Source organism: Myxine glutinosa, chromosome 3, assembly GCF_964187855.1.
Source record: "Myxine glutinosa chromosome 3, kmMyxGlut1.1, whole genome shotgun sequence".
NCBI lineage: Eukaryota > Metazoa > Chordata > Myxini > Myxiniformes > Myxinidae > Myxine > Myxine glutinosa.
In genome coordinates, this window is record NC_136263.1 from 37,296,372 (window position 1) to 37,323,472 (window position 27,101).

A 27,101-nucleotide genomic window follows, 5' to 3' on the forward strand; every position below is an offset into this window, starting at 1 on the left:
TCACCATGCCTAGATCAAAAGAGCTCTCTGAGGCCTTCAGAAAGAAGGTTATAGATGCCTACGAGTCTGGGAAGGGATTTAAAAAGATCTCCAAACAATTTGAAATCAATCATTCGACTGTCCAGAAAATTATCTACAAGTGGAGAAGATTCCAAAGAACTGCCAACTTGTTCAGGCCAGGCCGCCCCAGCAAGTTCAGCCCGAGAGCAGACCGCAAGATGCTGAAAGAAGTCTCTAAGAACCCCAGAATGTCATCACGGGACCTACAGGTAGCTCTTGCCACTGTTGATGTCAAAGTGCACGAGTCTACCATTAGAAAGAGGCTGCACAAATTTGATCTACATGGGAGGTGTGCCAGGAGGAAACCTTTGCTGTCCAGAAAGAACATCAGGGTAAGACTAAAGTTTGCCAATCAACACCTAGGCAAAGACCAGCACTTCTGGAACAATGTGCTCTGGACAGATGAGTCAAAGGTAGAGCTATTTGGCCACAGTACCAGAAGACATGTTTGGCGAAAACCAAAGACAGCATTTGACCACAAGAACCTGATACCAACTCTAAAGCATGGTGGTGGAAATATTATTGTTTGGGGCAGCTTTGCTGCATCAGGGCCTGGGCAACTCACCATCATAGAATCCACTATGAATTCCTCATTGTACCAGAGGGTGCTTGAGGATAATGTGAGGCCATCTGTCGGAGAGTTGAAGCTCAACCGAAGGTGGACCTTGCAACATGACAATGACCCTAAACATACCAGTACATCCACCAAGGAATGGCTGAAAAGAAAGAAATGGAGGGTTCTGGAATGGCCAAGTCAAAGCCCGGATCTAAATCCCTTCGAGATGTTGTGGGGGGATTTGAAACGAGCTGTGCATGCAAGAAACCCCTCAAACATCGCACAGCTGAAATATTTCTGCATGGAGGAGTGGGCAAAAATTTCTCCCAGTCGATGTCAGAGACTGGTAGACAGTTATAAGAAATGCCTACTTGAGGTTGTTTCTGCCAAAAGGGGGCAATACCACCTATTAGAGCCAAGGGTGTACTTACTTTTTCCACATGCGAAATTTGCATTTATGTTTATTTAAATTATACAATGGACTACAAAATGTAAATGTTTCATGATATTTGTTATATTATATCACCTTTATCTATCAATATTGTTGAAATGAAGATCAAATAGCTGTATGTTGAAATATGTTGAAAAAGTCAAAACTTTACATGGGGTGTACTTACTTTCTCACGTGACTGTACCTTCGGTCTCGGAGTTAATTACAGTACATATTGATCGATAAAAACAATTCGACCTTTTTTGGATTATTATAAATATCTCATTAAGAAAAGTTTTTGAAAGTTCCAAGTACATGTATGCGGAGCATGTTGTGCACGGTTAACGTGCAACCTGTGAATAGTCACATGTTGTCAAACTTCATCATTGTTACGTCACAGTGAAATCATTAACTAAATTCTTTGTAACTTCGTTTTCCATCCTAGAAGCCATGTATTTGAACTTTATCATTGTTACGTCACAGTGTATTCATTAAATAAATTCTTTGTAACTGCTCGATTTCCATCCTAAGCCATGCTTTCGAACTTTATCATTGTTACGTCACAGTGCATTCATATAATAAATTCTTTGCAACTGCTCGATTTCCATCCCAGCAGCCATATTTTTTAACTTTACCATTGTTACGTCACAGTGTATTCATTAAATAAATTCTTTGCAACTTCTGGATTTCCATCCTAAGCCATGTTTTTTAAAACTTTATCATTGTTACGTCACAGTGCATTCATTAAATAAATTCTTTGTAACTGCTCGATTTCCATCCTAAACCATGCTTTCAAACTTTATCATTGTTACGTCACAGTGTATTCATTAAATAAATTCTTTGTAACCTTTCAATTTCCATCCAAGCAGCCATGTTTTTGAACTTTACCATTGTTATGTCACAGTGTATTCATTAACTAAATTCTTTGTAACTGTTCAATTTCCATCCTAGCAGCCATGTTTTCGAACTTCAATTTCCATCCTAGCAGCCATGTTTTCGAACTTTATCATTGTTACATCACAGTGCATTCAATAAATAAATTCTTTGTAACTGTTCGATTTCTATCCTAGCAGCCATGTTTTCGAACTTTATCATTGTTACGTCACAGTGCATTCATTAAATAAATTATTTGTAACTGTTCGATTTCCATCCTAAGCCATGTTTTTGAACTTTATCATTGTTACGTCACAGTGTAATCATAAAATAAATTATTTGTAACTGTTGGATTTCCATCCTAGCAACCATGCTTTCGAACTTCATCATTGTTACGTCACAGTGTAATCATTAAATAAATTCTTTGTAACTGTTGGATTTCCATCCTAGCAACCATGGCATTGCGTAATCAGATATTTGGCCTTATGTTGCGTTTTTGACAATTTTCCATCCTGGCTATTCACTTCCTGCTGCCTGGAAATATCTCTTGTAAATTGTTTGTTCCTCTTTTCTCACAAAATTCTGCACTTGAATGCCTCAAAAGGTGGAACTCATATTTGTAATAAATCATTCTCCGAATTTCGTGAAAACATCAGTAAATCAACTTAAATGGCTTGAAACGGTGAAAAGGAAACATTGGGAGGAAACTTGGACGAATAAAAATGGTAAGAATCAATGTGCCCTCCCTTGATGTATGTTCCCCCAACTCATCACCCTCTTCATTCCCCAACTCATCAAATAAATCTTTTTAATAACAATTAAATTCCAGAAAATATTCACAATGTTATTTTACCTTTTTACCCTCGCTAGAGGAGAAGGTATTGCGTTTGAGTCCGTTTGTTACTTGGCAATTTCTTTCTTTTTCTTTGCAAGTATGTTGATCACTCCGGTTTGTGTGTGTGTGTTTGTTTGTCTGTCCGCTCACTTATACTTGCCCACAGGAAATTTGAATAGGATTTACACATCGGCTAACTGAATTCAACCACCAACTATTTTTGAGATCAGCGTAGGCCAAAAGGTCAACGTACCCCAAGGATCAACCACTTTTTTTTCAAATTTCAAAAATCTTCAATTTTCATCCGATTGACTTGAAATTTGAATAAGATTTACATATAGGCTAACTCAATTCAACCACCAACTATTTTTGAGATCAGCATAGGCCAAAAGGTCAACATAGGCCAAAGATGAACCACTTTTTTTTCGAATTTCTAAAATCTTCAATTTTCATCCGATTTATTTGAAATTTGAATGGGATTTACATATCAGCTAACTCAATTCAACCACCTCAAATATATCTCAATTCAACCAATTCTGGCCAAATTTCTAAAATTGTCAATTTTCATCCAATTAACTTAAACTTTGAAGACGACTTGTATATCAGGTCACTGAATGCAACCACTAATTATTTTTGAGGTCAAAAGGATGCTCTACTGAGTGCCATTCTACTTTGTTCTGTTTTGCCAAGTGTCGCTCTGCGAGTGATTTTTCATTTATTTGTCTGTTTGTCTGTTTGTTTGTCCGCCCACCATAAATATGATTTTCTCTGCAACCGTTGGTCTGATTGACAGGAAATTTTCACCATAGGTGCAACTCCACCTGTATAATTTTTAAATTATAATTATGACGTCATAGGTCACGTGGTATTGGCGCCATCTTGGAAAAACCGAAAAACTTTGCACCTATATCTCTGAAAGCGCTGCATAGAAAAATTGAGACATGGCTCATTGTAAAGAACTCTCCATGTGGAATAAAATATTGTTATGGTTTTGCAATAAAAGAACACCCCCTCTAATTAATTACACGACAACATGTAGCCTGCAGTAGTCAGTTATTTCTTATTAAATGTAAAGATTAGCTCCCTTCCCATTGTGTAGTCATTAAAGCAGATATGCGTTGAGTTAGGCAGGATTCCAACCCCTCGTATGGTTGAACGAAGACGTTGGTTCGTGGGTGGGGAGAAACAGTCCACGTGATCAACCGCGACAGTGGTAGGCGGGGAATGAAAACTTCCAAAAGGATGCAGGGAATGAAACATTCCAAAAGGAGGCGGGGAATGAAACCTTCCAGAATGAGGTGGGGGGGGGGGGGGGGGGTAATGACCGCACATGACCAACCTCGGCCAATGGGAGGTCATGGAACATTCCAGAGGGAGGCAGGGCTGTGTGACCGCACGTGACTAAAAGCGACCAATGGGAGACCGTGGAATCTTCGAGAAGAGGACACCACCTGATAAAGGTCCATGCCCATCATCCTTCTGGCTCTCGCTCCTCGTTCATCCTTCAAGCTGGCTGTCCTACGTGCTGGTTCATCCGTGCTGCTCTTCTCCTTCGCCCTCCAAGCTGGTTCTTCATCCATGCTGGGTCGTCCTCTGTGCTGGGTCATCCTCCGCGCGATCCTCCTTCGTGCTGTATGCCGGATCAATCTGTGCGCCACGCGCGGGAACTGCCGGACCCAAGTCATTGTCGGCCCGCCCACCGGTACGAGTCTAAACGAGTCTAACTGGTGTGTGATTCACCCCATGTGTGAGTGTGCCAGGTGCCTGTGTCGGGATTAGATAGGTAAGAATTGTTAAGTTTGCTTCTCGTCCGTTTTTCTGTGCCATTGCAAATAAAAGACGTGTACATTTTGTTTCCTTTCGACCTGCTCGTGTGCATCCTTTTCCCCATTGACCCAGGATAGTTCGAAACCAAATCCGGTTGCTCAATTAGGCCCGTCGATCACGCAGGGTAAAGCCGCAACCCACACTGTGCGATCCGCTCGGCGCACTTGATTGGAATAAGGTATGGGGACGCGAGGAGTTCAATTCCCGGTCGTCCCGGCCACGTGCTCTCGCAAGGTATTCGGGTCATGATCGATAACCCTTCGACCCGTGATTGGTGGATTGGCGATTGGAGTTGCTACGCAACCTGCCGACCGCGTGTTTTGTCATGGTCGACGGCCCGTGGACCCGGCGTCTGTGGAGAAACGGGGTCTTAACCCCACCCTTAGCACGTCGACAGACCCGGGATCTGCAACAATATGTTAATGATGATGTCATAGGTGCCTCCATTTTGACGTCATAATTCGACAAGGACAAAACTTCATCCGATCAAGATGAAATTTCTTGAGCATCATCATCTTGAGCATCATAAATTGGTGGAGAAAAAAAATATATAATGGTGATGTCATCGGTCATGTGGTTCGGCCGCCATCTTGAAAAAACTGAAAAAAATTGCACCTCTATATCTCTGAAAGCGCTGCATAGAAACAATTGAGACATGGCTCATTGTAAAGAGCTCTCCACGTGGAATAACATGTGTTAATGATGATGTCATATGTGCCTCCATTATGATGTCATAATTCGAGAAGTACAAAACGTCATCCAATCAAGACAAAATTTCTTGAGCATCATCTAGCGATAAATTGTTTGAGAAAAAAAAATAACAATGACGTCATTGGTTACGTGGTTCGGATGCCATATTTGTTTTAACACAAAAGCCTTAAAAACCACTGAAAACACGTCCTGGCGAGGGTTTGCAATCTCTGATTGCTCTTTCTTGTTTTTTTGACCATGTTTGGCCCTCTGTATCCATAATTACCTCCATCACCAAAGGTTTATGGATGTTGTGTTTTCACCCCTGTTTGTATGTCTGTCTGTTTGTTTGGTTGTGTAGTGCCGTTGTACGGCCGAGTGAGACTGCTGTGGGCGGGGCCGACTGAGGCCTGTGTTGCCGTTGCCTGTAATAAAAGATGGTGCTTGATCCTCTCTGCGTGTCCGCATCTTCATAACAAAGACACTATAGGCTGTTTGTCTGATTGTTTTGCTGTTTGTCTCTCTGTCTGTCTGTTTGTCTGTCTCCTGTCTGCTTGCTTGTTTTCTGTTTGTTTGTGAACAGAATATCGCAAAAAGTTGTGGACGTATTCGGACGAAACTTGGTGGAGAGGTTGGGTGTGTGAAACGGACAAAATGATTCGATTTTGGTTCAGATCCGAAGCTGGATACTAGAATTTTAAAATGATTCTTCACCATTGAGAGATAGGGCAAAAGAAGAAGAAGAAGAAGATATTTAACAGGATATTTCAAAAAGTTGTGGACGGATGATGACAAAACTGTGTGGATGAGCTGTTTCGGTGACAAGAACAAGCCGATTCGATTTTTGGTTCAGGCCCGACTCTAGATCGGGCCTATCAGTGGATTCAAAACATAAACTGCTCAGACTGGTGTTGGTAAACGCTCTACCGAGTGTCGTTATCGTTACCCTGCACTCGCGAAAAGCAGGGTTAGGCATTCGGGTGCGTACGTGTCTCATTTTTAAAATTCATTTTCTCAGCAACCGTTGGTCAGATGGACACGAACGTTTACCATCTGAGCGCCGCCCTCTGTATAAATTTTTTTGGTCACAACTATGACGTCATAGGTCTTTGACGTCACTATGACGTCATAGGTGGTACGGACGCCATCTTAGAAAAAGGTTACACCTCTATATCTCCGAAATAGCTCCATGGAAAAAATTGAAACAAGGCTGATTGTGAAGTACTCGGCTTGGGGAATAAGATATGTTAATGATGATGTCACCGGTGCCTTCATTATGACATCATAATTCGACAAGTACAATGCTTGATCTGATCAGTATGAATTTTTTTTCTCTGTAACTGTTAGTTTGCTGCACTCAATTTTCAACATCGGAGTGTTTCCTCCTATATATATTTTTTATGATAATTATGACGTTATGGGTCACGTGGTGCAGGCGCCATCTTGGAAAAATTGAAAAACGTTGCACATCTATATCTCAAACCGCTCCATGGGGAAAATTTCAACGTGGCTCATTGTAAAGAACTCCATATGGGGAATAAGTGCTGCTAACGATGACGTCATTGGCGCCTTAATTAATGATGTCATAATTCGACAGGGACAACACTTAGTCTGATCACTTTGAAATTCATTGAGTATGATCTATGCAGCAATTATATTAGGGAATATAAATTTATGATGTCATCGCTCACGCGGTCTGGCAGCCATATTGGATCAAAGAAAAAAAACCTTCAAAAGTAGAAGAGTTGGCACGCACCATGTTGACTGCATCGGGTAAGTATTCTATGAATAACATCTAGTTTCATTAAGACATTCTTTCTGTATTTTATACATTTAAAGGATGATCAATACCTTACTTACCCCACCTGCCTCCATTTTGCAAACCGCTCCACCTGCGCGTTCCCTCTGCTTCACCTGCATTAGGATTGCTGCTCTTACGATGGGAGTGCCACACAATCGTGATGGACCAAATGTCCATTCCTAGTTACATCCTTTTGCCTTTTTTGGGGAATCATGTATTTACAGAACGTCCATTAGCGAGCATCGGTGGTGTAATGGTAAGAGCGTCCACTCTAAGTCGGAAGGTCGGTGGTTCGAATCCTGGCGGAGTCACATCAAAGACCCTTTTCAAACGGAGAGAGCACGGACACCCATAGGTTTGTAATGATAGCGCAGGTTTTTATGGGACATAATGGTCTCTTCCTGTGTCTTAAGTTCGTTATATTAAAGAAAACATATTATTATTACCTCCGCCCCCAAAGGTGGATGGAGGTTATGTTTTCACCCCTGCTTGTTTGTCTCTTTGCGAGCAAAATATCTCAGAGTTGTGGACGAATTCGGACAAAATTTGGCAGAGATGTACCGACAAGGACGAAATGATTAGATTTTGGTGAAGATTCGGATCCGGCTACTAGAAATTTTTAAGTGATTCTTCATCATTGGGAGATGTGGCCAAAAACGATGCATAGTAGGATATCTCAAAAAGTTATGGATGGATTTGGAGGAAACTTGTTGGACAGATTGTGTGTGTGATCAGGAAGAATCGATTAAATGTTGGTGAAGATCTGAATATGGATTCGGATATGACAATTATTTAATTTTTTGAGTGATTCTTCACCGTTGAGTGATATGGCGGAGGTTTGTTCTCTACTGAGTGCCGTTCTCGTCACAGTTTATTTGGTTTATTATTAATTGGATTACAATGATACTTTATAAAAAATGAACAAAGCAGTTGCCTCCGATTTACTGGATCGTGCTCATAATAATAATCTTCTTCTTCATCCTCCTTATCTTCTTCTTAATCGTCCTCCTTTTCTTCTTCTTCTTCTTCTTCATCCTCCTCCTCATCATCAATGGCCCATACCCTTTACAGTGTCACTGCTGCCGAAACACTTCCCGGTTCGTGGGTTATGCGAGGTGGTTTCCACCTCGCCTTCCCAGCAATCGGTTCAGGCAGGGATTTGTCATTTGTTCAGGTTTCCGGTAAAAACTCACCTATTTTTCGTAGACACCGTGGGACAGGTCCACTAATTAATGATGTACTTAATTCATTGTGGGCTGAGAGGGGAAAGGCGAGAGGACAAAACTGGGGCAGGAACAGGGACATCACCATCAGGTGTTTTTTCTTCTATCTTTAGTCCTCAAGCAGGTTTCAGCCAAGATGGTGGATCACGGTTGTGTCAGCGAGTCAGTGTGTCCGTGTGGAGTGTCCACTCGAAATGAACTGGGCACATTATTTTCATATTCGGTAGATGTATTTCAGTCATTCACACTCTTGGGTCTCACGATCAGCCATGATCTTTCTTGGGAAACTACATTTCAAAGTTGGCCTCCAAAGCCAGCTACTGTGTGGGCATCCTCCGTCGTACAAAGTCCTTCAAATTGGCACACCTGAACTCCTATCCACCTACAAGGCTTTCATCTACAGATTGTTGGAGTACTGCTCTCCCCTATGGGCTGGCTCCCCTGCCTCACATCTTGCTCAGCTTGACGCCATGGAAACCAAGCTCTACAAGATCATTGGAATCTCTCACGATGAAGCTGAGTCGATGGGCCTATCACTTCACCATCACAGACAGATCACTGCATGTTCTCCCTGTCTTCTTCCACCTCCTTTGTGGTCTTACACCCTCCACTCTTTCCCTGCTTTGTCCCCTCCAGGTTTCTGCAGGGCTCACACGATCTGCCATGAACCTCTTTCTCGGTTCTGGTGAAACGACCTAAATCCAGAAACACTGTTCATCTCCCTCCACTCATTCCTTCCTCTTTATCCTGCCTGCCAAACCAACTTCCACACTCTCTTCAATCTCATTCTTCCCTCCAGGCTTTTAAGACAGCTGCTCACCACCATCTTACATTATCCCCAATCCAAAACCATGATCTTTTCTACCCTCGTTAACTCCCCTCCCTCCAAATTCCCAGTTTTCCCTCCTTGGAATTTCCTTCTACATCCATATTGTCCACCCCATTCCTCACCACACCCTTTGTCCAAGTCTTCCTCTATCCTGGCCTTCTACTCTGCTGGTGTTTCCCCCTCTCTCTCTTTCTCTACTGTTCCTTTTGCATCCTGTTATTCTTGATCCCTTCAGTGTACTAGCTCTTCCATGAGCCTCGACTACGTGTACAAAAAAAATGTATGCAATAATAACGTCAAATGATTTTGTAGATTGGAGCGAATTTGGAATTAATTTGGAATCTGGAATCAAATATTTTTTTAAGGCAAATACAACAGAATTGCTTAGGAGGAACCATTATTTATTTATATACACAACCGTCTGCACGACAAACACACAATTTTGAATTATTTATTTTATAAACTTTACCATCAGTACGAAGACACAATTGCGAATTAATTAATTTATCTTTGTACATTTTGCCATCACCACTACCTGCACACATACCAACACGCAACTTCGACTTATTTATTTATATACACTTTATCATCTTCACTACCAACACACAACTTTGAACTATTTATTTATTTATTTGTCTGGAAAATTGTAAATTGGGTCTAAATAAATTTAACGTAATTTTGGCGAATTTATTTTTCTTCAAATTTGGCATGAGGGGTAAGAAATGCCATGCACGAGGATTGTATCCCATGGAAGGCGTGCATTTATTGTATGCGACAGAACCATAGGTAGGCATATAGAGTGAGCACACGGACACAATACCTTCTTCCCAAGTAACATATGTTACGGATTCGTCACTTCCGTTGTGGTGGTTTGCATCCACTGTAAATATTTCTGATTCCATGTACTATTAGGCCAGAAAAAAAAAATGAGTTGGTGATCGTCCCCGCCCGACCCTACGAAACACACCCGACCCGAAACTTTTTTTATTTTTTATTTTGAAAAAAATCATTAAAAAACGATCTTTTCACAGTCAAATTTGGCGCCGTTCTGCACCTCATGCGCAGTGCGTGCTGCGCAGTGCATTGTGCGCAGAGCGTCGCAAGTGCCTCGGGCAACTTCACCCATTTTATGTTAGCCATTCATGGCGGCTATTGTGTGAGATTTTTCCCGCTGAAATCTATCGATTCGTGCTGCTATGGACACCATTCTCTACAGCTGTGGAAGTGTGTTCACGGAGATGAACAACAATGGTGATGACGATCCTGAACAGGATACCAGACTCGCTGATCTTTATGTTCGTGCCAATCTGAACTGTGCTTCCCCTATAGAACTAGCGTACTACTCTGCTGGCTATGAAATGCTCTGCGTCCACTGTGGTACTGAGGAGAATTTGGTTGAAAAGGCTGGGCAATACCCTCAATGTAACATTTGTACTGCAAAGCCAGTACCAAAGCGTGGCAGAAATCTTGTTCAACATGCTCAATAGTTTCAAGGTGCCAAGGGCATGGTGTTTATCTGTTTTTCCGATGTCATGGTGGATATACATGTACAGGTGTCTTGCCCTTTCACTACCAAGCTCAGCTAGGACATTCAACATCATCCAAAATCACACAAACACTGTTTCATAGAGATTTGGGCAATGTCTGTAAATCTGTGAGATGAATGAAGAAATTAAATCATTTTGAGGAGAAAGGAGTCTTTATTCATATTTTTCCATGTCAACAAAACTCAATGGAAAGTAGGAAAAAAAAATAAAAAATAAAAATAAAAACCTCCCTCCCTACCCGAACTTTTGAGAAAAAAGGACGATCACCAACTCATTTTTTTTATCTGGCCTTATTGTGTTCAAAAGGTTTATTGTTCATGAACTGTTTTCAAAAGGTAAAAAAGTTAATGTTAAAAGAAACAGGAAACCGGACCTGGAACCGGACAACGAAGAGGAAGAAGAGGGAGAAAAGAAGGCGGAGCAAGTGGAGTCGGACAAGAAGCGTAGCTGCTTCTTGGTATGGAGCGATCGTTGGCGAGCAAGAGTCACTAGCGAACTTTCGGGTAAGTGGATGAGGATGTGCAAATAATACTGTGTCATGTGAACGAGTGACGACAGGAACAAGACGGACAGCTGGAGAAGATGGAGGAGAAGTGCAATGAACTGATGGACAGGTATGAACGGTTTGAGGGAGGAAAGGCCAACATAAATAGGTAAAAGCAGCGGGTGCTGATGAAACTCCAATATAACTCTCTCTGTATGGTAGTTGGGGAAGAGTTGATCAGAATTGTAACTACTGTCTCCACACACATCTGGAGAAGGATTGCATGGCCTAAAAAGTGGAGGGAGTCAGTCCACATATCAATGGAAAAGAAAGGGAAAGCAAAAGAATGTTCAAATAACTGAACAATTACAGTGATTTTACATTCTAACAAGATATAACTGAAGATCTCTCAATACAGAATAGAAGACTTAATTAAGGAAGAATTACCCGTTGAGTAAGCGGGAAACTATAAAACACATGGACACTGCCAGAACTTCCAGGAAGGAAAGAAGTCGGTATTTCAAAAAAAAGAAGATGGATTTGGGTGATTTAACGGTGGTAGAAGAGATCAAGGTTTTGGATGGGGGAAGATAGGAGATGGTGGTGAACAGCTGTTTTAAAGACCTGGAGGGAGGAGTGGGATTGAAGAGAGTGAGGGAGTCTGTTCCAGAGGTGGGAGTAAAGAAGAATGAAGGAGTGAAGGTGAGCAGAGAGTCTGGATTTTGGCAGTTTCACCAGAAGAGGGTTACTGGCAGATCTTGTGCGACCTGTAGGAATATTTGGGGGAGAGCACAGATAGAGCTGGGGGAGCAAGGCCAGGGAGGAGTCGGTAAAAGACAGAAAGACCACCAACCTGCCTGTGGTGAGTAAGTGAAAGGCCCTCGGAGATAGCGTCATCGCGGGAGATTCCAATGATTCTGAAAGCTTTGGTTTCAACATCGTGAAGCCGAGCTAGGTGTGAGGCAAGAGCACCGGCCCAGAGGGGAGAACAGTATTCGATTTTTTTATTTATTTATTTTTGTTTGTTTTGTATACAAGATCGAGGCTCGTGAAAGAGCGAACATTAATCACACAGAAAGACAAACCGACACATAAAACATATAACATCGGGAGCGGTAGACAAGATGGGGAGAGAGGGGGAAGGACACAAACACAACATTTGAGAGCAGGGACCGAGAGACATGGAGACATCGAGAGAAATTGCGTTGCGGATTGAGTTGCGGATGAAAGCCTTGTATGTTGTGAGGAGCTCAGCTGTGCCAAGGAAGGACTTCACACGACGGAGGATGCCCAGTCAGTGACTGGCTTTGGAGGCCAGCTTGAAAATGTGGTTATCCCAGGCAATATCATGGCAGATAGTGAGCCCCAAAAGCTTGAGTGACAGAACTTCTTGGAGAGGATTGTTCAGAAAGTAGATGGGACGGTTGTCCAGTCGGTTTTTTCGGAGAGACATAATAATAGTGTGAGATTTGTCAGGATTGAAAGACATGTTCCACTTGTTTGACCAGTCTGTGATTTTGTCCAGGTCTGCAGAGAGTGAGGAGGCTGCAGACTGCCGATCTGAGATATGAGCAATGGAGCGGCAGAGTGTGGAGTCATCAGCAAAGAGATAGAGAGGATTTTCCAGAGAGTCGGGAGAGATCATTGATGAAGACCAGAAAAAGCACAGGGCCCAGAACACTGCCTTGGGGAACTCCAGCCTGAACAGGAAGGGGAGATGAGAGAAACCCATTCAGGGCCACACGTTGACTACGACCAGAGAGGAAGTCCGCAAGCCATGCATGCAAATTTCCATGGATAACGTAAGAGGAGAGTTTGGTGAGCAGAGCTGGGTGCCAGACCGTATCAAAGGCACGTGATATGTCAAGGGAGACAGCTCTGATTTCCTGTTTGGCATTGAGGACCTCCATCCATTGTTGAGACAGCAGAAGCAGCTTGTCCAGAGTAGAGTGACCTGGTCTGAAACCAAATTGATGATCAGAGATCAAGCCATTGGAGAAAAGGAAAGATATGATATCCGAAGTAATGATGGATTCCATGACTTTGCTGATAATTGGAAGAAGGCTGATTGGTCTATAGTTGCAAGGATCTGTTTTTGCACCTTTTTTGTGTAAAGCGGTGATGTTGGCTGATTTCCAAGCTGACGGCAGATGATCTTGAGCAAAAGAGAGGGTGAAGAGAACAGAGAGAGGGTGAGATAGAGTGGCAGAGCAGGATTTTTGGACCCATGGGCTGATGCCGTCTGGTCCAGTTGCAGAATCAGAGTCGAGGTTTGACAGAAACTTTTCCACTTTGTCAGGAGAGAAGGACACAGAGTCCAGGAGCAGCTGGGTTCGACTAGGTACGGTGGGTACAGAGCGGGATAGGTTTGGGACACAATATTTTGAGGCAAACACAGAGTTGAGGCATTCAGCTTTTTCACGTGCGGAGTCGGCTGTGTAGCCGTTTGAGGTAAGGGAGGGGATGGAAGGGGAACAAACACCAGAAACGGATTTGATCAGACGCCACCAAGATTTGGAGGAGGGAGATAGATTTGAGAGTTCAGTCTTGAGAGTAGAGAGATATTGTTTCCTGGCACTCCTGAGGGTAGACACACATTTGTTCTGAGCTTTGCGAAAGGAACTGAGATTTCCTTCAGTTGGATTAGCCTTCCAGGAGGTGAAGGCAAGTTGCTTCATGGCAACTGCCTCACCACAAACTACAGTGTACCATGGACGGGAGGGAGGGTATGACGACTGAAGACGAGATGGGACAAATCTGTGCATGAGAGAGAGCAATTTACTTTGGAAGAATTCCCAGGAAGAGTTGATGTCAGAGGCAGTAGAGATGGGAGACCAGTCCAGATGATTGATGGCTGCTTGAAGACCGTGCCAGTCAGCCTGAGTGAAATGCCAGGCTCGTCGGCGCTGAGGAGGCTCTCTGAGAATGACCAGAGAGATGTCCACTTTAACAAGCACATGATCAGAAGAACCGATTGGAGCAGAAGAAGAGCAGCAGATATTTGCAGGGAAGTTAGTCATAACCAAGTCTAGAAGAGAAGATACTCCATTGACTGAGATACGGGTCGGGAAATTCACAGATTGTGTCAGTCCCAGTGAGTCGCAGAAGTCCTTTGTTGAGGTGCCATGGCTGGTGAGAGAGGAACCCACACCCAGCCAGTTGGCATGATGACAGTTGAAGTTGCCAAATACAGTGCATTCAGAAAGTATTCAGACCCCTTCACTTTTTTCACATTTTGTTATGTTGCAGCCTTATGCTGAAATCGTTTAAATTCATTTTTTCCCTCATCAATCTACACTCAATACCCCATTATGACAAAGAGAAAACAGGATTTTAGAAAGTTTTGCAAATTTATTAAAAAGAAAAAACTGAAATATCACATTGACATAAGTATTCATACCCTTTGCTATGACACTTGAAATTTAGCTCAGGTGCCTCCCATTTCTCTTGATCATCTTTGAGATGTTTCTACACCTTGATTGGAGTCCACTTGTGGTAAATTCAATTGATTGGACATGATTTGGAAAGGCACACACCTGTCTATGTTAGGTCTCACAGCTGACAATGCATATCAGAGCAAAAACCAAGCCATGAGATCGAAGGAACTGCCTGCAGAGTTCGAGACAGGATTTTGTCGAGGCACAAATCTGGGGAAGCCTACAAAAAAATCTCTGCTGCATTGAAGCAGATCTTGGGAACCCAAGAGCACAGTGGCCTCCATAATTCTTAAATGGAAGAAGTTTGGAACAACCAGGACTCTTCCTAGAGTTGGCCGCCCGGTCAAACTGAGCAATCGGGGGAGAAGGGCCTTGGTAATAGAGGTGACCAAGAACCCAATGGTCACTCTGGCTGAGCTCCAGAGATCCTGTGTGGAGATGGGAGAAACTTCCAGAAGGACAACCATCACTGCAACACTCCACCGATCTGGGCTTTATGGCAGAGTGGCCAGACGGAAGCCTCTCCTCAGTGAAAGACACATGAAAGCCCACAAAATCTTGTTTCTCACTGTCTGAGAGTCCTTTAGGTGCTTTTTTGCAAACTCCAAGCGGGCTTTCATGTGTTTCCAAGCAGGCTTTCTACACACGCGGTGTGAACAGAAAAAGGTTTTAATTATACACAAGTTTGCAGGAATTGCAAACCAAGTTTAACTCAAAAACACACAGTAACACATACACAATAAAATAACGAGCGGAAATTTGACAAAGACACAAATTGGAAAAATACTAAAATATAAAATAAATACTAAGTTCTGTATTGTTGAGGAAAGAAGAAGAAGCAGCAGACTTGGTATGTGCTGGATTTATGGGCCACAGCTTCGGTCTTTGCCACAGCTTCGGGAGGTGGTGCGGGATAGGGATGATTGGAGAAATCTGACATTGAATGTCATTTGTACTGTCTGTGTTCGACATGCGTTGTACAATTTCCTGTTGTTGCAGATGTTTTGGTTTTGGATGGACAGTTCTAAGCGAGGCCTGTTCATAAAACTAGGTCAAAATATGAATTACAGATGCTTCACTAACTATAATAGTGACATGTTATAAACCCAAGGCACCGGCAAGTTAAACTGGTACCTGGAGCTGCCCATTAGTCTCTGGAAAGACGTTTCGACCACCGAGAGGTCTTCATCCGGGATCATACCATACAAGCGACATTTGCCAGATGTCGAACACCCTCCAATGAGCGTAGACTAAGGGACGATCACGTGACTGCACTGTGCAGAACAGTGAGACCACTTCCGATATTTTTTTTCCATCATCGCCTCCAGTTTTTCATACCCAAGACATGGCGATTACCATGTAACGCATATGGATGGCTACATGGCACAAATCGCATTAGATACAATGGGGTGTCATACTACATACAGTTCCACGTACTCATAACGCACGTGATAATATGTGGATAGAGAGCGTGCAGTTGGATGAGTCATCACGCTGTTGTTTGGTCAACCACCATGGATGATTCAAAGTCAGTTAATGCCTTGACGACAACAAGCTTCTGCTTTTGCGTGACAACAGTATGATGTGATAAACTCGTGACCATGAAAACATTTTTAATAATCACAATTTCCACTGGAAAATACATCTTCATTTTTGACTTTGCTAAAAACAAAACCAAATTATTAACTTATGGATAAAGAAAAACAGTCAAGGAAAGGTTTGCTCAATATAAACAGTCTTATGGGAAATCCCTCGGTGGTTAGGTTTAAAGGTTTAAAGACCACGTGAATAGGGACAGCGAGGTGAACACAAACTGAAAAAAAGTTCGGAAACTTTTTTCGCTGAAAATTGATAACCATACTGATTTGTTGATATTTGGGTTGAAAGTGTTCTCTTGTTTTTTTAAGAATCGACTTATAGTTCCTATTAACCCCATATATGGGTTAAATAGGAATAAATAGGATTTTTATGGCTGTCCCTATTCACCCCGTTTTACGGGTGAATAGGGACGGTCACTGATACAAAAAAAAAAAAATCAAGAAATACGGACAGTTTGGAGAAACTTTTTATCCCATATTTTTTTTCATTGGCACCGTGGTTCATATTATGGGTGCATGTTATGTGCATCCATCTGAGCGATCAATTTAGCAATAAGTGGGAAACTCAGGATTGTTTCTTAATTATTATTTTTTTGTATTAGTGACTGTCCCTATTCACCCATAAAATGGGGTGAATAGGGACAGCCATAAAAATCCTATTTATTCCTATTTAACCCATATATGGGGTTAATAGGGACTATAAGTTGATTCTTAAAAAAACAAGAGAACACTTTCAACCCAAATATCAACAAATCAGTATGGTTATTAATTTTCAGCGAAAAAAGATTCCGAACTTTTTTTCAGTTTGTGTCCCTATTCACCTTGCTGTCCCTATTCACCTTGCTGTCCCTATTCACCCCATTTCACGGTACCTGGAATGCTGAGACCTAATCCAGCATGGCAACACACTTTGATAAATGACTATTTTCGACTCGGCCAAAGGGAATGAATGGAGGAGTTTGAAATAAATTTAGATGCCATGAGTGGAATTGTAAGTCTGTCAAATAACTGCAAAGGTTTGGCGACTATGTATGAAGCGGTGAGAGGAGGAGGTAAAAAACCGGGCAGAGATATCGGCATCGTATTATTACCTTCGCCACCTAAGGTGTACAGGGGTTATGTTTTCACCCCTGTCTGTCTGCGAGCAGGATACCTCAAAAAGTTGTGGACCGATTCGGAAGAAAATTGGTGGACAGGTTGGGTATGTGACAAGGATGACATGATTCGATTTTGGTTTAGGTCCGGATCCAGATTAGTGGGATACAAAACAGTGCGTTTGCTTCTTTGACTGCTTCACATGAGCTTCAAGCAATTTCGCCCGTTATTTGACGATAATGCATCAAGTCCGTAAGGAACTGATCCTTCAGAGCGTTCTTCAAAGCCTCCCAACAGCATGGTTGAAGATGGAAGATTGAGATGGCCAATCAAGTAACCTTACCAGAAAGGTATTTCTTCCTTAAAATGAAGACATGGGAGGCGAGAAAGGTAGGTATGGTGGCCTAGTGTGGAGTACAGGAGCATTCCAGAAGGTTTAATTCCAGCTGGAAGTAACAGTATTAACGACCTAGACTCCAAGATTCAGAAACTCAGCTAGTTTCAGAAAAATCGTTCTATCAGGAAGTTGGTAGACTTCCTATGTAGGGATGGAATGGACACTCCATAGGTTTAATACACCACAAATCCTCAAAAACATCTACCAAGATAGAAACTTATCGACCTAAAAGGAAGGTACCTACCAGTCATCTGTGGAGGATTTCACATCCAACACTCGTGAAACTTTTGGACAGCATCGCTGAGCTACAAAACGGACTGTTTGTGATTCTTCTTATTATTCCCGCCAGGGAGTAATGCATTCACTCGTGTCCGTGTGTGTGTGTGTGTGTGTGTGTGTGTTCGTGTGTTTGTGAACAAGATATCTGGAAAAGTTCTGAACGGATTTGGATGAAAGTTGGTGGGATGATTGCCCTTGGGATAAGGAAGAATTGATTAGTTTTTGGTGAAGCTCAGGATATTATTCTGGATCCAGGAATTTTTTGAAGGATTTTTTTACCATTGGAAGATAGGGCTCATTTATTTTTAACATTATCTTCTATATATTATATATTTAACATTGTGATATGAAAATAGTTTTCATATTTGTTGTAAATGTAGTTTAGACTCGTGGTTATGTGTTAGAGCGGTGTATATTTTTTAGCAGCGTCGTCTTCAATGTTCATTTTTTTTTCTAATAAAGACATATTCTGTCATTTTAAAACCACCAAAGTGTGTATTCGGTTTCCCCGTTTCATAAAATGTATCGTTTGATACGTATAATGCTTTAAAACTGTTTTTTTTTTTTTTTTAACCTCAGAAGAGATATCAACATTTAGTTCAGCGAATGTCATTCGCGGTGTCAGTATTTGATGAACTTATAAAGACTTAGTTCCAGATTTGTCAATGGCTGAGGTATATTAACAAACGAATAAAACAGATTTGGCAAAATTCCAACTTTTTAAAAAAAGATCGCATATTCACCCAGGGTAGTGAGAGGCTGAAGAAGAAGAAACCTCGCATGGGCTTCCCAGACCAAATAAATAATTCTGGTTCTGGCTCTGCGATTTTCAGGTTTATTACTCCCGCCATGGAGTAATGCATTCGATCGTGTCCGTCCGTGTGTGTGTGTGTGTGTGTGTGTTCGTATGTTCGTGTGTTTGTGAACAAGATATCTGGAAAAGTTCTGAACGGATTTGGATGAAAGTTGGTGCGATGATTGCCCTTGGGATAAGGAAGAATTGATTAGTTTTTGGTGAAGCGCAGGATATTATTCCGGATCCAGGAATTTTTTTGGGAAAGATTTTTTCTGTTTTACTGCATTAAAGCTTTTATTCTTATTCTTAAATGATGTTTTTCTCCTCTAATTCCGAGATATATCAAAATAAATTCTCTGACAGTTAGGGCTTACTTTATTTTTCATTTATTGTTTTGGGGAGAAGGGATGTTAAACAAAACGTATTATTCCAACTAAACCCACGGCGGGAGTATGCGCTCTACTGAGTGGCGTTCTCGTTTTTTATGTGAATTTCAGACAGTCTAAATCCAAATTGGTATGAGCTCCATACCTGGTTTTCTGTTTCATTAAATACGAATCTACTGTATTTTAGAGTGGGGATGTCCATGACTGTCCATTTTCACAACTTGAAAGGATTCCATAAATTAAGCAAAGTTGCATACCTACATGTAGAGCAATGAAGGCCTAGGAACCAGGATGGGAGGGCAGGACAATGCCTGTCAATCAACCTGTTGGGGGCGGGCCTGCCCTAACACAATTGGCCGACGGATAATCATAACCATATGGGTATGGTTAACAGTGGAATGTTATTGCTGCCCATTATGTAATTATTATAATAGTACGACTATTTAATGCAAAGTGTTTTCACACATAATCGACAACATGTTTCAAAGGGAAATCGAAATAAAATTCTCCAGCATGTACTTGTAGCTGGCCATTAGGCTAAAAAACGACACAAACAAATAATAAAAACTTTTTTTTAATGTAAAGGGATGTATGTATGTTACTCCAAAAAGTATGTCAACAATGTAGGGATGGTCACAAGAAATGATCATGTGAAACCATCCATACATCTTTCTTTGAATAATGGTTGTGCCTACAAATGGCACTGTGTATCTCTCTCGATTTGTGTTCACAATCACCACAAACGTGTGTGTGTGTGTGTGTGTGTGTGTGTGTGTGTGTGTGTGTGTGTGTGTGTGTGTGTGTGTGTGTGTGTGTGTGTGTGTGTGTGTGTGTGTGTGTGTGTGTGTGTGTGTGTGTGTGTGTGTGTGTGTGTGTGTGTGTGTGTGTGTGTGTGTGTGTGTGTGGCCATGTATGAACGGTTTCATATTTTACTGGACAAATCTATACATAAGAACAATCAACATACACTCCCATTGCTAATGGAATCAGGGATGGTCAGGGATCAGGGTTTCCGGGTTGCTGCACCTGTATTGGTAGAAGAAGAAAGCAGCAAGGATGGCTGTGGATAAGGTGAGGGATGATATGGAAGATGAGGTGTACAACAAATTGGAAGAGGATGATTGGAGGAAGATGATCTATAAGTTGGCTCATGACAGGTATTAGGATAGCAAGAACATGAAGGGAGGGGGAGCTCGGGCGGTGATCAAGGATGGTGGTGGGAAGCTAGAGTCAGGGAGGGGCGCGGTATTGAAGGTGTGGGAAAGATATTTCAAGCAGCTGTTGAACCAGGAAGGTAGCAACGGCGAGCTGGAGATACCTAGTTATGTGGAGGGGAAAGTGGAGTTGGTGGAAATCACAGAAGAGGAAGTGCGGATGGCATTGAAGAGGATGAAAAAGGTAAGGGGTCAAGCATTGATGAAATATGTACATAGATGATAATTGCAGTGGGAGAAGTCAGAGTCAAGTGGACGAAGAAGTTGTTAAATGTATGTGTGAGAGATTGTTCAATTCCGAAAGACTGGAGGACAGGGTTAATTGTGCTGATATGGAAGGGGAAGGGGGATGTTTAAAATCTGGGGAAGTACAGAGACATTACATTCCTTAGTCATGTCATGAAGGTGCTGTAGAGGGTTCTGGGCAGAAGGATACGGAAGAGTGTGGAGAAGGAGATCGAAGTGCAGCAACAGGGGTTTAGAAAGGGTAGCAGAACAACAGATGGGTTGTTTGTGCTGAGACAGCTGGTGTAGAGGCTGGAGGTGTAAGGTGAAATGGAATTGGGATTTCTGGATCTAGAGAACGCCTATATGACACTGTTCTGAGCGAGATGGTGTTGGCGACACCGAGATGGATGGGAGTGCTGGTGGCAGAAGTTAGATTGGTGGAACGAATGTCCAAGGGAACGCGAAGGGAAGAGTTTTGGTTGGTCCTGGGATGTCAGAGGAGTTCAATGTGAATATCGGTTTGAAGCAGAGAAGCATGCTCGGCTCACTCATGTTTATCATGGTAATGGAGCTGGTAAGCAGGAAGATAGAAATGAAAGATATTTTGGGGAGAATATTGTATGCGGATGACCTGGTTGTTGTGATGGAGAGTGGGCGGGAGTTGCAGGAAGTACTGGGGGAGTGCAAGAAGGCATTTGAGAAACATTGGCTGAAAATGAGCAAGGAGAAGACAGGGCTGATTTGGGTTGGGCAGCGGAGAAAATAAATGAATATCAGGTTAGAGGGAAGGAGATCAGACAGAGAAATAGGTTTGAGTATCTGGTGGAACAGTGACGGGGGATGGTAAGTCAGAGGCAGAGGTGCGGAGGAGGATTCAGGTGGGTGCGAATGCATGGAGGAGGGTGTAATGGCAGACAAAAATATTCCAAGGAGATTGAAAGGGAAAGTTCTGATGGCGTGTGTAATACTGTACGGTCTGGAGATGGTGGCGCTGACAGAGAGACAACAGAGACTGCAGGCTTGCAAGAACAACTGGGTCAGGAGGATTGCTGGAGTGAAGAGGGTGGATCTTGCAAACCTGCAGCGTCTGTTGAAGGAGAATGGATGAACTGAGAGAGGAGATTGGTGTGCACATGAGCTTGATGGGGAGATTGGTGAAATGTCCGCTGAGATGGGCTGGACATTTGTTGTGGATGTGGGAAGAGAGAATGGCAAAGAGAGCGGATAGGTTGAGGGAACAAGGTAGGAGGAAAATAGGTAGATACGGTTGAGATGGGAGGATTGTGTGAGTGGGATATCAGTAAGGTAGTAGGTGTGGTTGGAGAGTGGAGAGATTTGGCTGAGGGCAGAAGGGAGTGGAGGAGGATCGTGGTCAAGGCTAACCCTAACCCTAACCCTGACCCTAACAACTCAGGAGCTTGGTACCACCAGGCCTCACCCCTTATAAAAGGGAAAAGGAGGAGAACAACAACTAACTTTTGGTCTATTTCATGCAAGTTTAAAAGTTTAACAGCTGTAGTTCAGGGATAGAGGTATTAGCCAGAATATTTTGAAAGACAGGAGGGAAATAACCGAAAAGGAAGTTCTGGATTTGTTTAGTCATTGCCTCACTTCTCCAAAAAGTTTTTTCGTCAAATTTCCCATCAGCATGTTTGTTGTGAATATGCTGAAGTGTAGATTTAGATTTTTTCCTTTTTGGGGCAAAAATCTTTTCTGGCCCACCTCATAATAAGGTGAGAATAACTTGGGATGTTGTACAACTAATACATTATGAGCAGAGGGATGTACAAACTGTCTGCCCCCACTAATTTTTCATCACTTTCTTTTGGAACCCTCTAATGACCACGTAGGCCATTATCACTCTCCACGAAAGACTTTCAGAAGAGGCAATAAATATTGTAGGCAGAAGACTGATGAAAACCAAAGGCACATCAAGAGAGGACATTATAAGCGGCTAAATGCCGACTTAGGAGGACACATTAGGAAAGACAAGGAGAGGTATTTCAAAGAGGTGTGCATAGAGATAGAAAGTGACAACATGGTGGGAAAAACAAGAGATCTTTGGAAAAAGATCAGAGATATCACAGGAAAGTTTAGGTCCAGGATTGGGGTCTGAGTAGAACAGGAAAGGATCCAACAGAAGAGACACAGGTGAATGAATGATGGAAAGACGATACCAAACTATCTATAGAAACGAGATATCAATGTAATGGCAACTTTCAAAGAAAGAGAATTATGAGGAAGAACCAATAGTGATAGAATGTGAGGTACGTAGGTAGAGCCACAAAAGAGCTGGCAGATGGGAAAAGCACCAGGTTCTGACGAAAGTTCAAAATAACTCTGTAAGGCAGTTTGGGAAGAGTTGATCAGCATTGTAACAGCTATCTGTAGAATAGAAGACTTCATGAAGGAAGAATTGGCCATTAAGCAAGCAAATTTCAAAAGAGGAAGAAGTACTAGAGATCAAATCGCAAATCTGAGATGGATCATAGAAAAAGCAATGGAATGTCAAAGGAAGGTATATCTCTATTTTATAGATTACTAGGGCATGCCCGTACTATATATATATATCTAAAATTATATCCCCCCCCTCTATTTACATGAAATGGTTTGGTCCAAAGCGAACGGCTTGCGAGTACGGTGACAATCCCCCCCCTCTATTTACATGGAATGGTTTGGTCCAAAGCGAACGGCTTGCGAGTACGGTGACAATCCCCCCCCCTCTATTTACATGAAATGGTTTGGTCCAAAGCGAACGGCTTGCGGAGTTTGGTAAAGAAATCGCCATAGCGTGCACAAACACGCAGGAAAGCGAAAGAATCGCAAATTAGTTTTAATTAGTTTTAAAACATAGTTTAACGCCAACATAGTTTGCCAACGTGAAATAAATGAATACGCTCTCAAATGTGCCGTCCGAGGCAGAGTCTGTTCGCCACGTTCGGCACACGTGATAACTCGCTGCTCTCTGATTGGTTGAATCGTTTTTTGGACATAGCTCGGTAACTACTTGTCCGATTAATATGAAACCTTGAAAAGGCACATCCTCGGGTCCCCAGCAATATACCTGGCAAGTTTCAAGTATATCGGACCCGTGGTTGTCGAGAAACAGCGGTCACAGACAAACACACAGACATACACACACACACACACACACACACACACACACACACACACACACACACACACACACACACACACACACACACACACACACACACACACACACAGAGATTACTGGAATTATAGATAGATAGCAAAAGTACCTGTAAAAGTTTAAATTAACCTATCAATTTAAATGATTTCATGGTCTTCAAAAAGATTAATTGTGTTGCACTCAAAAAATCCAGTCTTTTCAATCTGTCTATGCTGTCGCTGATTACTCGCCAATAGGTTATGAAACCGGTCTGCTGACTGATGGGGACATGTGGCATTGGGGTGGCTCATGCATGTGTTCCGTGTAAATGCATACAGCTGTGGAGGAACCTGAGTAGGAGTTGAAACTGCAAAGGGCTTACCTGATGTAGCTTTTCTGGGTTGTTTTATGCAGTTTTATTTGGCTGGAAGGGCAGAATGGGAAATAATTAATTATAAAGTTCAAGCTGCGGCCGGGGTTTATTGATTAGGCGAAAGCTGATGGGATGTTCCCTCCAATTACAGATGAGAAACGTGAATATATTTCAAAGAAATAGGTGCCGAGTTGGAAAGTAACCTCATCATATAACTGGTTCAGTTATGTCTATTCTTATTTTGGGACATGAAAAGGAAATCGAGATGAAGCACAACTCCATAAAAAATGGATTAGTCCAATAACTAAAGTGCATTGATTAAATGTGTGAAGTTTGTGATATTTTACAATTAAATTTCTACTTTTCTCATCTTCCACCACAAAATCACCGCACAGTAGGGTTCGTTGACGATTCCAAATGTCCACAAGTCAGTGTTGCATTGTAGCCGGTATCATGGCTAATGCTTCCTAGGAAATGAAGGTTGGTGGGGGTGCAGGGTGGGGAAGGGGTGGGGGTCTGGAGGTTGAGTTAATCTTGGGTGCAGCCGCAGCTTCCTGCATATACTGTACTGGTTAATACAGGTTAACTCATACAGTCACGTGAAAAAGTAAGTACACCCCATGTAAAGTTTTGACTTTTTCAACATATTTCAACATACAGCTATTTGATCTTCATTTCAACAACTAGGACGTGCCCGTACGTGGCGTACCCGTAACCGTACCGTACCCGGTACCGTACCCGTACCGTACCCGTACCCGTGACGTGCCCGTAATGAATATGTACAAAATATAAATATGTATGTACTACAATCGATCGTGCCTTACAACAATCAACACAGATTACAACGTCAAATAAATGAATACGCTCTCAAATGTGCCGTCCAAGGCAGTGTCTGCTCGCCACGTTCAGCATCAGTTCAGCGTCACTATGACTATCCGTAAGTCCGGAAGTGACGTCCTCACTTGACTGTCCGGAAGGTCGCATATCGCAGGAAAGCGAAAGAATCGCAAATTAGTTTTAATTAGTTTTAAAACATCGTTTAACGCCAACATAGCGCCAACATAGTTTGCCGACGGGAAATAAATGAATACGCTCTCAAATGTGCCATCCGAGGCAGAGTCTGTTCGCCACGTTCGGCACACGTGATAGCTCGCTGCTCTCTGATTGGTTGAATCGTTTTTTGGACATAGCTCGGTAACTACTTCTGCGATTAATTTAAAACCTTGAAAAGGCACATCCTCGGGTCCCCAGCAATATACCTGGCAAGTTTCAAGTATATCGGACCCGTGGTTGTCGAGAAACAGCGGTCACAGACAAACAAACACACACACAGACACACACACACACACACAGACACACACACACACACACAGAGATTGCTGGAATTATAGATAGATATTGATAGATAAAGGTGATATAATATAACAAATATCATGAAACATTTACATTTTGTAGTCCATTGTATAATTTAAATAAACATAAATGCAAATTTCGCATGTGGAAAAAGTAAGTACACCCCTACATTCATCACTACTTCAAATACCTAAAATTAGAATCATGTGCACCAGCTCAGGTGGAAATGATTAGAACATCGTCATAGAGGATCTTGGAGGAACCTGTCTTATTTAAACCTCAGACATTTCGTTTGGTTTGCTCTTTGTTGTTGAAGTGTGTGGCGTCACCATGCCAAGATCAAAAGAGCTCTCTGGGGCCTTCAGAAAGAAGGTTATAGATGCCTACGAGTCTGGGAAGGGATTTAAAAAGATCTCCAAACAATTTGAAATCAATCATTCGACTGTCCGGAAGATCATCTACAAGTGGAGAAGATTCCAAACAACTGCCAACTTGTTCAGGCCAGGCCGCCCCAGCAAGTTCAGCCCGAGAGCAGACCGCAAGATGCTGAAAGAAGTCTCTAAGAACCCCAGAATGTCATCACGGGACCTACAGGTAGCTCCTGCCACTGTTGATGTCAAAGTGCACGAGTCTACCATTAGAAAGAGGCTGCACAAATTTGATCTACATGGGAGGTGTGCCAGGAGGAAACCTTTGCTGTCCAGAAAGAACATCAGGGCAAGACTAAAGTTTGCCAATGAACACCTCGGCAAAGACCAGCACTTCTGGAACAATGTGCTCTGGACAGATGAGTCAGAGGTAGAGCTATTTGGCCACAGTACTAGAAGACATGTTTGGTGAAAACCAAAGACAGCATTTGACCACAAGAACCTGATACACCAACTGTAAAGAATGGTGGTGGAAATATTATGGTTTGGGGCAGCTTTGCTGCATCAGGGCCTGGGCAGGGTTTGGGGCAGCTTTGCTGCATCAGGGCCTGGGCAGGGTTTGGGGCAGCTTTGCTGCATCAGGGCCTGGGCAGCTCACCATCATAGAATCCACTATGAATTTTTCATTGTACCAGATAATGCTTGAGGATAATGTGAGGCCATCTGTCGGAAAGTTGAAGCTCAACCGAAGGTGGAGCTTGCAACATGACAATGACCCTAAACATACCAGTAAATCCACCAAGGAATGGCTGAAAAGAAAGAAATGGAGGGTTCTGGAATGGTCAAGTCAAAGCCCGGATCTAAATCCCATCGAGATATTGTGGGGGGATTTGAAACGAGCTGTGCATGGAGGAAACCCCTCAAACATCGCACAGCTGAAAGAATTCTGCATGGAGGAGTGGGCAAAAATTTCTCCCAGTCGATGTCGGAGACTGGTAGACAGTTATAAGAAACGCCTACTTGAGGTTGTTTCTGCCAAAGGGGGCAATACCACCTATTAGAGCCAAGGGTGTGCTTACTTTTTCCACATGCGAAATTTGCATTTATGTTTATTTAAATTATAGATTGGACTACAAAATGTAAATGTTTCATGATATTTGTTATATTATATTACCTTTATCTATCAATATTGTTGAAATGAAGATCAAATAGCTGTATGTTGAAATATGTTGAAAAAGTCAAAAACTTTACATGGGGTGTGCTTACTTTTTCACGTGACTGTAAGTGTT

At 42.4% G+C, this 27,101-nt stretch overlaps 1 long non-coding RNA gene across 1 annotated transcript in view; it reads left to right on the plus strand.

The window, feature by feature from the left end:
- Positions 1-2,583: 2,583 nt before the first annotated feature.
- The window catches only part of LOC137423673 (uncharacterized), a 97,533-nt gene continuing 73,015 nt past the window's right edge, over positions 2,584-27,101 (plus strand). The window contains exon 1 of the long non-coding RNA XR_010983772.2: positions 2,584-2,644. This is a non-coding gene — a long non-coding RNA (uncharacterized LOC137423673). The remainder of the gene's footprint in view (positions 2,645-27,101) is intronic.